Source organism: Haemaphysalis longicornis, unplaced genomic scaffold, assembly GCF_048455015.1.
Source record: "Haemaphysalis longicornis isolate Haplotype H1 unplaced genomic scaffold, Haemaphysalis longicornis Haplotype H1 scaffold_8, whole genome shotgun sequence".
NCBI lineage: Eukaryota > Metazoa > Arthropoda > Arachnida > Ixodida > Ixodidae > Haemaphysalis > Haemaphysalis longicornis.
Genome location: NW_027526445.1, coordinates 152,571,165 through 152,584,852, shown reverse-complemented (window position 1 = coordinate 152,584,852; position 13,688 = coordinate 152,571,165). Strand labels below are relative to the sequence as shown.

At 47.0% G+C, this 13,688-nt stretch overlaps 1 long non-coding RNA gene across 1 annotated transcript; it reads right to left on the bottom strand.

The window, feature by feature from the left end:
* Window positions 1-396: 396 nt before the first annotated feature.
* Window positions 397-5,393, bottom strand: LOC144149416 (uncharacterized). Its single transcript, XR_013318303.1, has 2 exons — window positions 5,333-5,393; window positions 397-547 (listed from the first exon to the last, which is right to left on the bottom strand). It is a non-coding gene; the product is annotated as an uncharacterized LOC144149416 (long non-coding RNA).
* Window positions 5,394-13,688: the final 8,295 nt, after the last annotated feature.

Below are 13,688 nucleotides of genomic sequence, written 5' to 3'. Positions count from 1 at the left end.
AGCACAGGCAGGCGGTGAGCGGTGCTTCTACTTCACACCATTGGCGTCTCCCTACCAATGTCGGCAGTGGCACAAAAGCAGCACCACCTCAGCCACGTGCTCCCTTTTAATCTGTACTGATATCTTTCTATGACGGATACACGGTAAAATTTTTTGCCAACATGCTCCACCTATTGCTCACACGTAATGAAATTAAATTATCGATGTGGTTTGAGGACTATTTATTTTGCAAAAGTAGCATGCCAGTATACTCCATTTCATACATAGTGTGCAACACTGCCTAGGCTAAAGAGTGTAATAGGAAACTTTTTGCAATGAGAAAAATGCTTGAACAATGAAAAAGTCTTCATACATGTTCTCAACTTGTGTGTAACCTGACAAAAAAGTGAACAGTGGAACAGTGCTCCCAATTTTATTAATGCAACAAGTGTACATCACGCAGATGTCATACATTTCTGGGTATCACACATGTACTCCTACTGTAGACCAAAAAGAAGCCTTGGTGCTGGGCAGGGCTACGCCTGCAGACGGCCACGGCTGCTTGAACCTGCATGGAGATTAAAAGGAACATGGCAGTACATAGAAGAAATGTAGCAATTACTGGCAAGAGATAAAACTCGCCTGCAATTATGTGCCACGCAATTTACAAAGAATGTCATGCACAATACAACTGAGGTGCGTACGGGCAATAATACAATGGAGCAGCCTTTCTTGGTCCACGTGAGCACAGAGGTTAACACTGCAGCGAACCCACTTGTGGCTGCCAGGTGGACAATTTTGAATAGAGTGAAGGCCATTACAGCCACGCAAGGAATGCATTATTATGAGAATTTGGTGTGCATTCGATTCCTGCTACAAGCAAGGCCGGAGCACTGCAGTTGGTCGCTAGTGTTGCTTGTATAGCAACCACCTGATTTCTCACATGGCCCAGATTACTGCACGAGGTGAATATCATAGAACGTTGCCCTACGGCTGCCATTCACACAAGAACTGCGACACTTCACTGCTCAGTGAACACCCTATAGACTTCACTTGCTACCCAGCAAAAACCGGACACAGATTATAATTTATCTGACTCATGCTCCCTTCCTTCCCCACTTCGGCTGAACAAAATCTCTTAAGTGTCTGTACAAAGGGTAACTTAACTTCGCTGCTTAATTTATCGTGCGCCTTGGATGGTCTGCCAGCATACACATTTTACCGTAAAAGGAAAATTTTCCAAGTGAATTACTTGAGCTAGAGAGGTGTAACTTCAGTTATTCATTGGTGATGGTTGTGGTTTGCGACGGGAAAAAGAAAGGAAATTCACTGGAAATATTTTCAGCTCGGCCAGGTGAGCTCCCTGCCGAGCTCAAAATATTTTCAGTGAATTTCCTTTCTTTTTCCCGTCGCAAACCACCATATAGCCTTAGCCAGCACATTTATGTAATAAGTGGATAAACATACATCTTTAAGAGAAGCCTAACCTTATGTTTCATCAAGGCTCACCATCGTGCCAGTTTGCCACATCTGAAACAAGTGGGCTCAACTTTATAGAAAAAAAAAAAAAAAAAGAAACAGAATTACTAGACAAAGCTTGACAAAACAATACAGACAAACCTCATTAATTCAAACTCTAAGGAGACGAAAAATTTGGTCGGTGATGATTATATGGGTTTAACGACATACGGTCAACTGAGTTGAGCCCGCTCAAGACGCTCATCGGAATGTCTGGCGAAATTGTGAGGGAAAGGGCGGCATGCACTGCTGTGGCACCATCTCTCTCACTGCCTCCCCTGCACACTTTTGGCAGACGCTACTACTCCGTGCGTAGGCCATCTGAACCACGTGATGTTTGTGCGGGAGGTTCAAACACCATTTGCAACAACAAGGTCGTCGGCAGTGGTGGCGCGCTGCGTGATAACAGCACAGTAGTGCACGCCGCCATGCGTTTGCTGATTACACACTCACTCCCCAAGACACAGCAAATATGCGCCGTGACTGAGAAGGCTGCAGTTTGCACTGTGCACAAATAGGAAGTATAGTAATCATCAGTGCATTTTTAAATTCATTCAACAAGTTGTCATGCACATTTAGCGACTCAAGACAACTTTCAATGACATCGTTATGAGCCCCAAGACCTTCCGAAATTCTATTGGAACAAAGCAAATAAATGTATGAATGCACAAGCATAACTCTATTGGAGCACTGACCAAGTAGTGCAAGCGTACACTGCCGCTGGGCCTCTCTGTCGCTGACTTCTGTAGTTTCACTTGTTTCTGGGTGAGCGACATGACACAAGTCAGTGGCAAAGGGGCCTGGTGGCAGTTGCTAGGTCCTTGCACCCATAGTTACTTTTGTTGCACCCGTTACTGCACTTGCTTCATGTGGTTGCACTTCTGGTCTTCACTTGACACAAAGCAGCAGTAAAGAAACCCACAAGACACCAGGCCGAGTATTAGTACAATGGCAGCTGGGTTAAAAAAAAAGTTCCTAATAGTCTGTGTGTTGCAGTAAGAAAGCTAGTTTAACAAGACCCATGCGATACCACCACACCATGTGAGGCAATTCAAGGCCAACTGCACTCAAGTTTCAGCCCGACCAAATTTATTTTTAATGTGTAGTACACACCACCAAATCAGCTAGGACATGAGTGGTGTCCCCGTGAAACGCCTCGTTAATCAGTTGGATACGTTTAATGGGACCCTGCAACACTTACCATCGACTACTTGGTATGTATTTTAAGGTAAAGTCTATAATGCACGTGCATATCCTAGCCAGACTCCTCCACCACTGCCCAATAATTCAAAACTGCCACGATTAGGACGTATGTAACACAGTCCTAGCTCTCCCTCTCTCTCACACATGCACTGACGCAGTGTTGAAAGACCGTGCTGAGCCTTTCAACACTGATAAACAAAATGCTTAATGATAGCACCTAATCGTGAACAGCAGTATGCTCCGTCTCCAGCTAAGAAAAATATTGCTTAGATATATAAGAAATTGCGCATTTAAGGCTAGTCTTAGCCTGTGAAAAAAAAAAAGCCCGGATAAATTTGGATTTTAACTTATAGTCTCTGTACAGATAGTTGTCGGAGGCGGTACCTCGCCATGGATTGAACAGTGCTAAGGCGGGACAAAGTGAAGTGAAACAACCACAGGAGCTGACTAATCACTGTTTATTTTGGAAGGAAATATTATTTATAGGGGAACAATGCTAGCATGGTTAACTGTGTGCGCATTGCGGCACGCGAAGAAACAGATCAAATAGGCTGTGATTGTGCGTATCTAACATAAGTTGCAGTGTCTTGCAGTTGAAGCGTGAACCTCTCCTATCTCACCAAATATGCGATTTCTCTCTCCACCGGGGCCACGGACAGCGTGCTCATGCATATCTCACGTGCGTGCTGGCCTCTGTGCCTTTTCGAGACACAGCAGGCCTCAGATCGCAACTTTTCACATGCTGGGCAAGCATGCTGCCGGTCGCTGATGCATCGCACCGTCTGACCAATGTATGATTTTTTGCAGGGTAGTGGAACTTCGTATACGACTTCCTCGTCGCATTTGACAGAGGCTGTTGCCGGATTCTTAGTACAGCTCTTGCGCACTTTCTCTAGGTTAACTCTTCTGCACAGCCCCCTCAGCTTGTTGGTCGACGAGAAAAGCAGATGTACGAGATGACTTCTCCCCTTGTGCCCTTCTGGCGGGATTTTCTTTGGAGCTGTATACAGTCAAACGCCACTACAATGAACGCTTTTACTATGAAATAGCCTGTACAACGAAGCATGCCACATGGCCTGGCCAGATTCTTATGTATTGCGAAGACCCCTACAGCAAATTTGCCTGTTTAACAAAAAAAATGAATGCATTCCCAATTGCTGAATTGTGGTTTGAAAACGGATACCGCATGTACCATGTGTGCAGCTGCACACATGGTAGCGTGCAGCTGATAGGTGTGCCGTGAGTCATCCAGTTCAGCCAGGTAGCTGTAGGAATCGATAAACACGTACAGTGCGTGCTGCATCGTAGCATCGGTTGTGATGGCTGACAAAAACGTCTCAGTGGAAGACCAGGCCCTGGTTTTCTCTGACCTGACAACTGACCACGTCGTGGAGGCCATCATAGATAAAAGGGACGCCACAAATGATCAGGCGAGCAGTGACGAATAGCTTGCAGAGGAGCTAAGCGTAATGACAACCGCGAAGCGGTAGAGGCGGTTGATGTGCTGCAGATGTAGATCTCGTCACTCCCTGAACTCCGCCGCAGCACACCGTACACTTCAACAGCAGCAGGTCGGTGGTGGGTTCGCATTCAGTACGTCTTACTACTGTGGACAAGAAAATTGTTGACTTTTTTCGCCTACTGCAGTTTAATTCTGACGGTTATTTCTCTCAGTATGCTTATCTGCTTTATTGGGTCAATGAAATGCGTGACGTATAAAATGAAGTGACGTGTAACGAACAAGTATCGCAGTCCCACACGCTTTGTTATACGGGCGCTTGACTGTAGTGCATATCGGCCAGGAGCCTATTGGCTTGCTGTGCAGTAGCTGATCTGGTAACCCAGCAGAGCGGAGATGCTAGATTTGAGCCCCAAAACTGGATTGCACTGAGTGCTTGCAGGACGTGAAGAGGGATGGCTATTGCCTTCTAAATCCAGCGTCTTTGCTCCGCTGGGTATCCAGATCAGCTGCTGCACAGCATAGCCAGCAAGCTCCTTAGCGGCATGCACTCTTGGCCCCGCTAAGCAGAGAATTCGCATATTTGGCGAGATAGGAGCGGTTCACGTTTCACCTGCAAGGCGCTGCAACTCATGTTAGATACGCACTATCACAGCCTATTTGATCTGTTTCTTCGCGTGCTGCAATGCGCACACAGATAACCATGATTGCTTTTAGCACTATAAATAATATTTACTACCAAAATAAACAGTGGTTAATCAGCTCCCGTGGTTGTTTCGCTTCACTTTGCTCCGTCTTAGTGCTGTTCAATCCGTGCAACGAACCAACTAGCCGAGCTACAAACACTCCTGCAGTACCTGAGACAAGCGGACACTTGTTCGCAACCGATGCAGAAGAATTTGCATTGCCACCAGCGTACGCGATATCGTGCGAGGCCTCTTGTAAGGCACATAGATGGTAGAGGGGCAGATATACGCATTAGCGATAAGTTCGAAAGCCACGGGTCCGAACTAGTAGGCCCGTCCTTTGTCTGAATTTTCGCGCTCTACTGTGGCGGATCTGAGGAGCATAGGACAAAAGAATGGGAATTGTATAATTTTACACATTGCACAAGGTCAAGCGGTAAGGTATCGCCGCAAAACAAGCGATTGAACAATGAACAGAACCACTTACCACTGTAGAAAGAACGTTGAACGACGCGGGAAACGTTACGCAGGTACATGGCCAAATGGCTCGCACATTGGAATTTGGCTCGCATGACAACAACGCTAGCCACACCGCCACACGGCTACATCACAGAAAAGAAATAATTGTATAAAACATAGCAAGCAAGCGTTCCTAAAATTAAGCTTCATTTAAAATATTTATGTTTGGCAAATTTGTAGAACATTTTAATGCAAAAACACAGCCGGATGCGGATGTGACGCATGGGTGAGAATAACGCTTTTGGCCGAAAAGCGTTATATCCACACCTGACGTTCAGGAACGGTGGACGAGCACTACTGCGCATGCGCCAACTAGACATCAAAAAACAAAGAAAGCGACTCTTTTTTTGCCGGATGGGACGTCATGGTTCAAGAAAAAATGGCAGCTGTTGCGCGGTCATTTCGCTGTGCTCTTCTCGTCGTGATTTTTGCCTGCCGTTGCAGCGGTGCATAGGTGTTTGGCTTACGATTGTGATGAAGGTGCTCTCGAAGAACTTCTGGAGAGCACTTACGGTGGTGTGCAGCGTGTTATCGGGACGCTGAGTGTGTGCGACTGCCTAATTGCCTAGTTTTCGCGTAGTACGTTGCGACGGTGACGACGGGCGCTCTGCATCAGTTCTGCCGCCTCGATTTACGACAGTGATGAGTGCGTTCCCGTCGAACTTCTGCACTGTGTTTTATTAGAGCGCCGTGTTGAGGCCGCTGGGCGTTTCGCCGCCTACGTGCCGTGGCGAGAGGCAGCAACGCCGGTCAGACGAGGGCACTGGGATGGCGCATGACAACTCCCATCGTAACCAAGCTAGCCGCTGCAAACGTAGACCACTTCTACGTAGACCACAGGGCTGTGTTTTTGTCCCAGTACAACAGAGTTAACCTGTGCGAAGGTATAATTGTGTGTTCGGAGTCGTGAGGCAGGCAGGTAATGTTCACCATTGCGAAGGTGTAGTAACTACCATAATCTGTCTGCTAATCACTTTGTTGGTCTGAAACCTTAAGCCAGCTGATAATAGGACATGCAGCCCGGTGGGACGTAGGGCTGCGCACAGGACAAAGGTTTTTTTTGTTGTTGTTACCGGCTGTAGGAACCAAGCCTTAATAATACACATCCAGGCCTCAAGTAGTGAATGAGAAAATATTAACTAGTTGCACTTAGCCCTGGTGCCAAGCATTTTTTTTTTTTCGTGGGCCCTCTCAAGTTACCGGTTTTAAAATTATCCCTTATAAGGCACGTTCAAGCTGGTATAATGCCATGCATTCAACAGATGCTGGACAGTTCACCCAATATGTCCTTGATGTGTGCTGTCACATGCCGAAGAACAACATTGTACTTCAGTTGGTACTTTTAGGAACAGATCTTATGATGTGCAATACTTTCAAGTTCATTTCTTCTGTGTTTAGCGTGACTGAGGACTTGTCTGCAGCAATCTTACCGCAAATAAGTTATTGCTTGTCGAACAGCACAAAAGTGCCACTACAACTTAAAACTGAAATTAGTCAGGGATGAGGTTTTGCTTGTCAGTTTTCTCTCTCCAGCAGTGATGGCAATGGCAGCTGAGCAGTGGCGTTGCTGGATAAACTTGCACTCGGGGCCCAGAAAATTTGTCTCCCCCTCACATATACAAAACAATTATTAATAATAAAACTAGTGTTATTGTTATTATTCATAATACTAATGTCTTTTAATGTCTGCTACTTGTGACTGGAGCTACCAAAAGCGATTTCTGTCACTCTTGTCACTTGGCATTGCTCTCATCGCGCAACAAGAGCGATTGGTCTCGACAAATTTTGTGTCTTTCATTTGGATACCAACGTAAAAAAAAACTTTTTACAGCTACTTAATGCATGGGCTTCGAAACATCAATGCAAGCATGCATAATATGCGACATGCGATGCAAAATGAAGCCACAGGATACTTGATGTGTAGTTATTTATAAAGAACTGGCAATATAGTATTAGAAAAGTAAGCAGCAAGATAAGAAGCCGTGTGTTATTTAGGCAATAATAGCTACACGAGCTTGGTTTAGAGAACCCCAGACGACAACTCTGGTGCAGATCTTGATACACAACACCGACCTTTTCAGTGAATTTAAGGAGCATCATGGTGTGTCACTCGTGAGCACGAAAACACCATTAGCAGCCAAGAAAGGAGTGGCCAAGAGCTACTTGTGGCAGCACAGGGTGTAATGCGCCAAACCAAAGTAGGGTAGGGGAAAAGTGAACGCTGATATGCAGCAGTGTGAGAGTACCACATCTTAGTCGATAGCAAGCGAATGGATGCCTGCAAAAGCAATGGAGGTGTGAGAGAGTCTCGGGCCTCATCAGAAAACGACACTATAAGGTGGTCACCAGAGGCGTTCGGAAAGCTTTGCAGCCCGCTGTGCCGACTAAATTATGCAGACAACCCGCGGGCCTGGAGGAGGGTGGCCAGCAATGATAGGGCTGTTTAAAGGCAACACATGCAAGACAAATAGTCGCTTCATTCGCATCAATTTTCCCGTGTCTAGGAACGCACCTTGAACAAATTATGCTTGAAGAACCACAGGCGGAGCCTGGTGAAAGAAGGCTGGGGGAGAAATAGAAGTTGTCCCAGCAAATAAACAACAGCCGGACTTAAAAAAAAGCTATTTCCACGTATTGTGCAGGAAAAGTGGTATACAATGTGAAAGAAATGGCCGCCCCATAAATTAGGAAAAACCGCCTGCGCCTGCCCGTTTGTCACTAAAGGCAGCCTCTGTGGCAGCATGCAACTGCTGGAAATTTCTCTAAGTGAGAATTTTAGTACATTTGAAATAGATACGTTGTCGGGTCTCTTTATTTCTATGGTTATGTGATTACTGAAAATGGAAGCAGATAGAAAGAGAACATTTAGCGGGGAAAGAGATGACTGGCCGTACATGAGTCGTCTAAGCGGCCAGTGCACGGCTAGTCGTGTGGATGTTTTTGTGCGACAATGTTGTCATTTCCTTTCGTACGTTGTAAAAAGATTCCACCACACATTTGAAAATAAGTTAATTGACATTGGCGTCTTGGGAAAACGGAACACAGTATAAAGTATATAATGTGAGGTTCGGGCTTTCCAGTGAAGCAGCCACCAGCCAATGGAGGAAATCTGAATCGGAGGTGGTTACGAAGCGATAAAGAAAGAACTCTTGAGTAAAATATCAGATTCGTACGGGCCCGAGTGTATCAGCGCCACACGCTGGCTCACAACCGTTCGGTCGCGCCCATCCCAATGTGTTGGTGAGGATTTCATTGACGTGGTTGTACAGTCGACTAGCTCAAGACAGATCCTAGATGAAACAACCTTTTCCCAGTAGCTGAGGAAATAATATCGCCCTCTCCAACCAAGAGTAATAACCAAGAACAAGACGTTTGGGACCCATCTCGATTCCCTCTTCCTTCAGGGGTGACTGGGGTCGCGTTGTAGCGCCGGTCACTCACAAAGCGCCTCGCTGTGGAGCGCGGTGCCCGCATGTACACAAGTGGGAGAGTTCGGAGGGAAGGATTTATGTTCTTTGCATCTTTTCCTCCAGTTGGTCATGCTTCTGGAGCGTTTCACCGAAGTCTCTTTTGCGGTCTGATGTTTTGCAGTACTGGGCGATGGTTTTGCAGCTGGACGTCGTCGTTGTGCTGCCTGAGTCGTTCCAGTAGATTTTTCCTCCCCAATGCATGGGGAGGGGCACTCAGCTCAAAAATCGTGTATACGACACCGGGCGTCCTGTCCTTTGTTGCACAGTCTTCAACATTTTTTTTCTAGTAATGTTCACAAAGCACTCAGCAGAACGCTTTCACTAACACAGAAACTGCCCCTCACTCCCACCTTAATTATCGTGGGGTCTCCCGACCATATTCCGGGATGGTAGCACTCAGCGGATCGAATGCCTAATGATGGAAAGTGGGTGACGTACCTGGTGTTTATCTTTTTGTTATGCACTTAATTCGTTGTCCTGTCCTTTGTTTCTCACCCTCCACCTTGAAAGATGAACCTACCAGAGCAAAATATTTAGGTAATCAGCTTCAAATATTTCTTCACTTAGAACTCCTTGGGACGGCCACACGAAAACCATGATAAAATGGAAAGAAGATGAACACACGGCTATCCGCTTTATTTATGTGCACAATGCAGATACTCATTTATATTGCTCTTAACTTACAGGGGAATGAAATAAAAAAAACGTAGATTTACCTGATTAAAAGTTAGGTAAATAAAATAAATGCCTACATAACTGTTCTATTTCTTGCATAATTTGTTCGACAAGCTACTCGTCCGTTGTTCTTTTAGTTTAATTACACGGGGCCGCATGGGATACGCCCTTTCCATATAATGCCATCTTCGTACAATTGCCATGTGCTGGCTGCGTCACTGGGCATAAAAAGTCAACGACATAAAAAATATGAGCTATCAACACCCGATATCAGAGACTTCGCGATTGCTTAAATCGCAAATTGGTTGGTTAGTGCAAGCACTGAAGGAATCTGGTACAGCCAAGGGGAAATCGCGACAACCCATTTGTCTCGCCTAATGTTGGACAACTGAGCTCCCACCCCTCCTCTTCCACTTGTGCCCCTCCTCCCAACACGGGCTTAATTTGTACAGTTAGCTGCCCCGCACCAACCTTCATTGCATGTTTCACACTTACTTTCATTTCGTTTTAACTATCAGTCCCTGCTTCCTCAAGATGCAATCTTCCCCATATTTTTTTTTTTTTCAGGTCATTTTCACCTTGGTTTCCTTCTGAAAATATGACAACTGGAACGGGGTACATGGTCTCCGACGCGTCATTGCGAAGACTCCAGAAAATGCTAAACATTCACCATGACCCGTGCACAACAACTCATGAGCATAAAAAAAGCCACATAAATAACCGCCCAGGACACATGGCCAAAGTCTCGTGGGCTTGGATGCCTTCCCCTTCACTCCTCTTCCCTACTGATCTCGTCCGCTGCCCTAACAGTGGTCCTGGACGTGATGAAGGGGCTTTGTTAGGCCCCTGTCATCCCATTGAAAAGCAAGCTCGCTAGCTACACCCCTCCGTGCGTCGCAGTCGTATACCGACACACCCCCTCTCCAGGAATCGTTCCTTGTTCGCCTCCGCTCACCCTGCAGCCAATTAACTCCTCAAGCCGCACCCATCCTCGACTACCGTGACATTCCTGGATGCCAAAATTCTCCTCGCTTTCTTCCATTGTACCAGGAAACAAATTTCAATAGACTGGTGGGGACGTAAATTGAACAGGCCAAAGCTGTGGTCTCGTTACAGTTGTCTTCCAGTTTTTGACGTCAGCATTACACACTGTAGGGGCACAAGTGGCTCCCCCCCCCCCCCCCTCCCCTCTTTACCGAGGGGCTGGTACCCGGGGCCCAGGCACCCCCGGCCCCCCCTTAGCGACGCCACTGCAGCTGAGTGTTTTTTGTCACTACAAACGACAGCTTACCTTTTGTATATATATTTAGAGGTGTGTGATTATCAACTTTGCATCTGTGAATTGAATACAAGTTAAACGTGGCTGTGAATTTAATAAATTATTTTTGAATATGAATAGTAAAAGCTGGCTGCGAATTGGTTATTTTCAAACCACACTATCTTTGTTTTGGTGTTTCTAGAGTGTATAAAAATACACCAAAAAAGACAGCTTAGGCAGTCAGAACTAGACACATCTCTGTTCAGGTACTTGCGCTTGACATACAAAAAATTTAATGTAACAGAGAGAATAAAACATAGGCATGCAAACCAGTGCAACAAGAATTTTGCATACATTGAGATAAAGAAATATGGGTTCTTCAAAATACTGTGAACACAGTAAGCATATTAGGCATATTTAATATGATAGGCAGCAGTCCCCCCACTCTCCTCAATGATGGAAAGGAGGCTGGGCATGCCAGTTGCCGGTGCGACCTCACGAACAAGCCAGCAATAACGTTTTATTTCTCACTTCTGCTATTATATCTATAGGAAACCTATTTTAGATTATAAATTTTGCTTTCGTAGTGTTGCACTTGACCTAACATACACCACAGTTAGCGAACACTTGCTTGGTGCAAGGCTTCTGCATTAGGCTTTTGGCACGGCTTCGGTGTCATGCAGAAAAACCAACCCACAAGGTCTTACCATGTAGTGAAGCTTGAAAGTTTGCACGTCTTCAGATAGAGCAAACATTCGTTCCTCTACTATTTGTAAATTTCAAACATTTGAAACAGAGCTGCAAATCGAATATCAAAAAGTACTCGCACAGTATTCTAAGTTGCGAATGTTCGCACACCTTCAAATATACTGCCTGGTCACTTCAGTATAAGTGTATAATTTACACAAATAATTTCATGAACGAGAGTTAAAAATGCAGTAAGGTGTTTCATGCAAGTTTGACGCATTTATTTGAAATCACTGATAAGCATTGGGTGCAGTTGATTGGATGGTTAACCTCTGTGTCTTCCCTGTACTATCTCCTACATCCCCTCAAACTCAACGGGCGTGGCTTCATTTCTCCTTCTCCCTTCTTTAGACACTGCTATGCTTTCCTTTCTTTCTCCACCGGATTCGACCTCCCTCGAAGCATACGCCACTGCCCTTGCAATAGAGCACGCTACTCTTAATGTTCCTACCACCACGCCAGTATATATCTTCTCCGACTGTCAGTCAGCCCTTCGTAATTTCGCTAACCATGAGACCCACCCACACACCACTGATTTCGTCACTCTGATACTTGCATTGAATCCTCGGCCACGCTTCACACTGGTTTGGGTTCCTGGCCACGCTGGCATGTGCGGAAACGCCTTAGCAGACGCGCTCACCCGAGTACCTTTCCCGGGTTCGCCCATGTTTTGGCCAACCTTGTACCACCCGCCGACGGTTCGTACTCAACACCGCGCTTCCCGCCGTTACCAATTCCACGCCCAACGCCTATCACGCACCCTGTACCCACCTCCCAGTTCCCGTCTAACTCGTGAGGCTGCGTGCCTCATTCAGCAGGCTCAAACCTCTTCACTCCCCTCCCATCACATTCTTCAACGCATCTATCGGCGCCCTGGCCATCCTTCCTGCCCCAGGTGTTCTTCCTACCTATCCATCCCTCATTCTAATTTTTTTTAATTGCGACAGTATGCCCTTTGGCATAAGTTCCTACAGGTACAAGTTTGCACCCGTTTCCCGGATGAAGTCCAGAAGACAGCGGTGGTGGGGCCCCCACAGCCATCGCTGAAGATCGGGGGGTCTCCCCGGATGCAGGCCTGTGCCGCGAAGGTGCCGGGATCTCGCTGCACTCAGTGAAGGGCACGTCCATAGCAGGTGGTTGGTGTCGGCTTCTTCGGCAGGAGCCGTACAAAAGGGGCAGGTCGTGGAAAACGGGGCATGGTATCGCGGTGGCCACGCCCGGGTTACCGCAGGAGAGAGGGCCACCCCAACTCGTAGTCTACGCAGCAGGACCTCCTCCCAGCGAGCGAGCCCACTGGGAAGGTCTGTTCCACACGGTGGGATGAGAGCACGTGTGGCGCGACGCAGATCTTCCTTTAGTTGGACAAGTTGGTCATGTGGGTCAGTTGTCAGCAAGGGCAGGGGCCGTGGAACCGACGTAACGTGACAGAAACTATCCGCCGCAATATGAGCGGTGATAGAATTACGTCGTATCCATGACAGTCGGAGAGGGCAGGGCCACGTGTCAAGCAGGTCATGAATGTCTCTTGAGACAGACGAGTTGGAGGCTACACGTCGCAAATCCCGTATGGCCGCCGTTGAGTCCGTGTAAATGTGTGCCGTAAAACTTCCAGGAGCTTCAAGAAGTGCCGGTAGGAGAGCTTGCAGTCCGTCCCGGATGGCTGTAAGCTCCGCCAGCATAGAAGGCCAGGTGCGGAGTGTTTCATATGCACAGTTTTGGTTTGCTTCTGGATGAGAGGGGCATACGATCGCTGTAGTTAAAACGCCGTCTTGGGCCCCAGCATCCACAAATGCCTCTACAACCTGGGGCAGGTTTGCAGTCGCTAGTAAGGGCACACCCGTGGATTGCTCGACTGCGTTTCCCATCGACAGACTGTGGAGTCGAATGAGAGGCCGGTTGTCGGTCACTTGATGGTACAGCCAGGGCGGCCTAGCTACAGGGCGGGCTGGTAAGGTGGGTAGAGAACGGCCCATGTAGATCGCCACCGCCGCTGCCTCCGGAACAAAATTTAGTTTGCTCTGGCGTGCGGAGCGGCGTTGATGTACAAGCTCATCCAAGGTGTTAAGTTGAGCTTCGGCCTGAAGAGCTGGTATAGGCGTTATTTGAGGGAGGCAGGTGATCGTCCGCATTGCAGCTCTATTAATTGCTTCAAGTCGGGCCCACTCCGCTTGGGT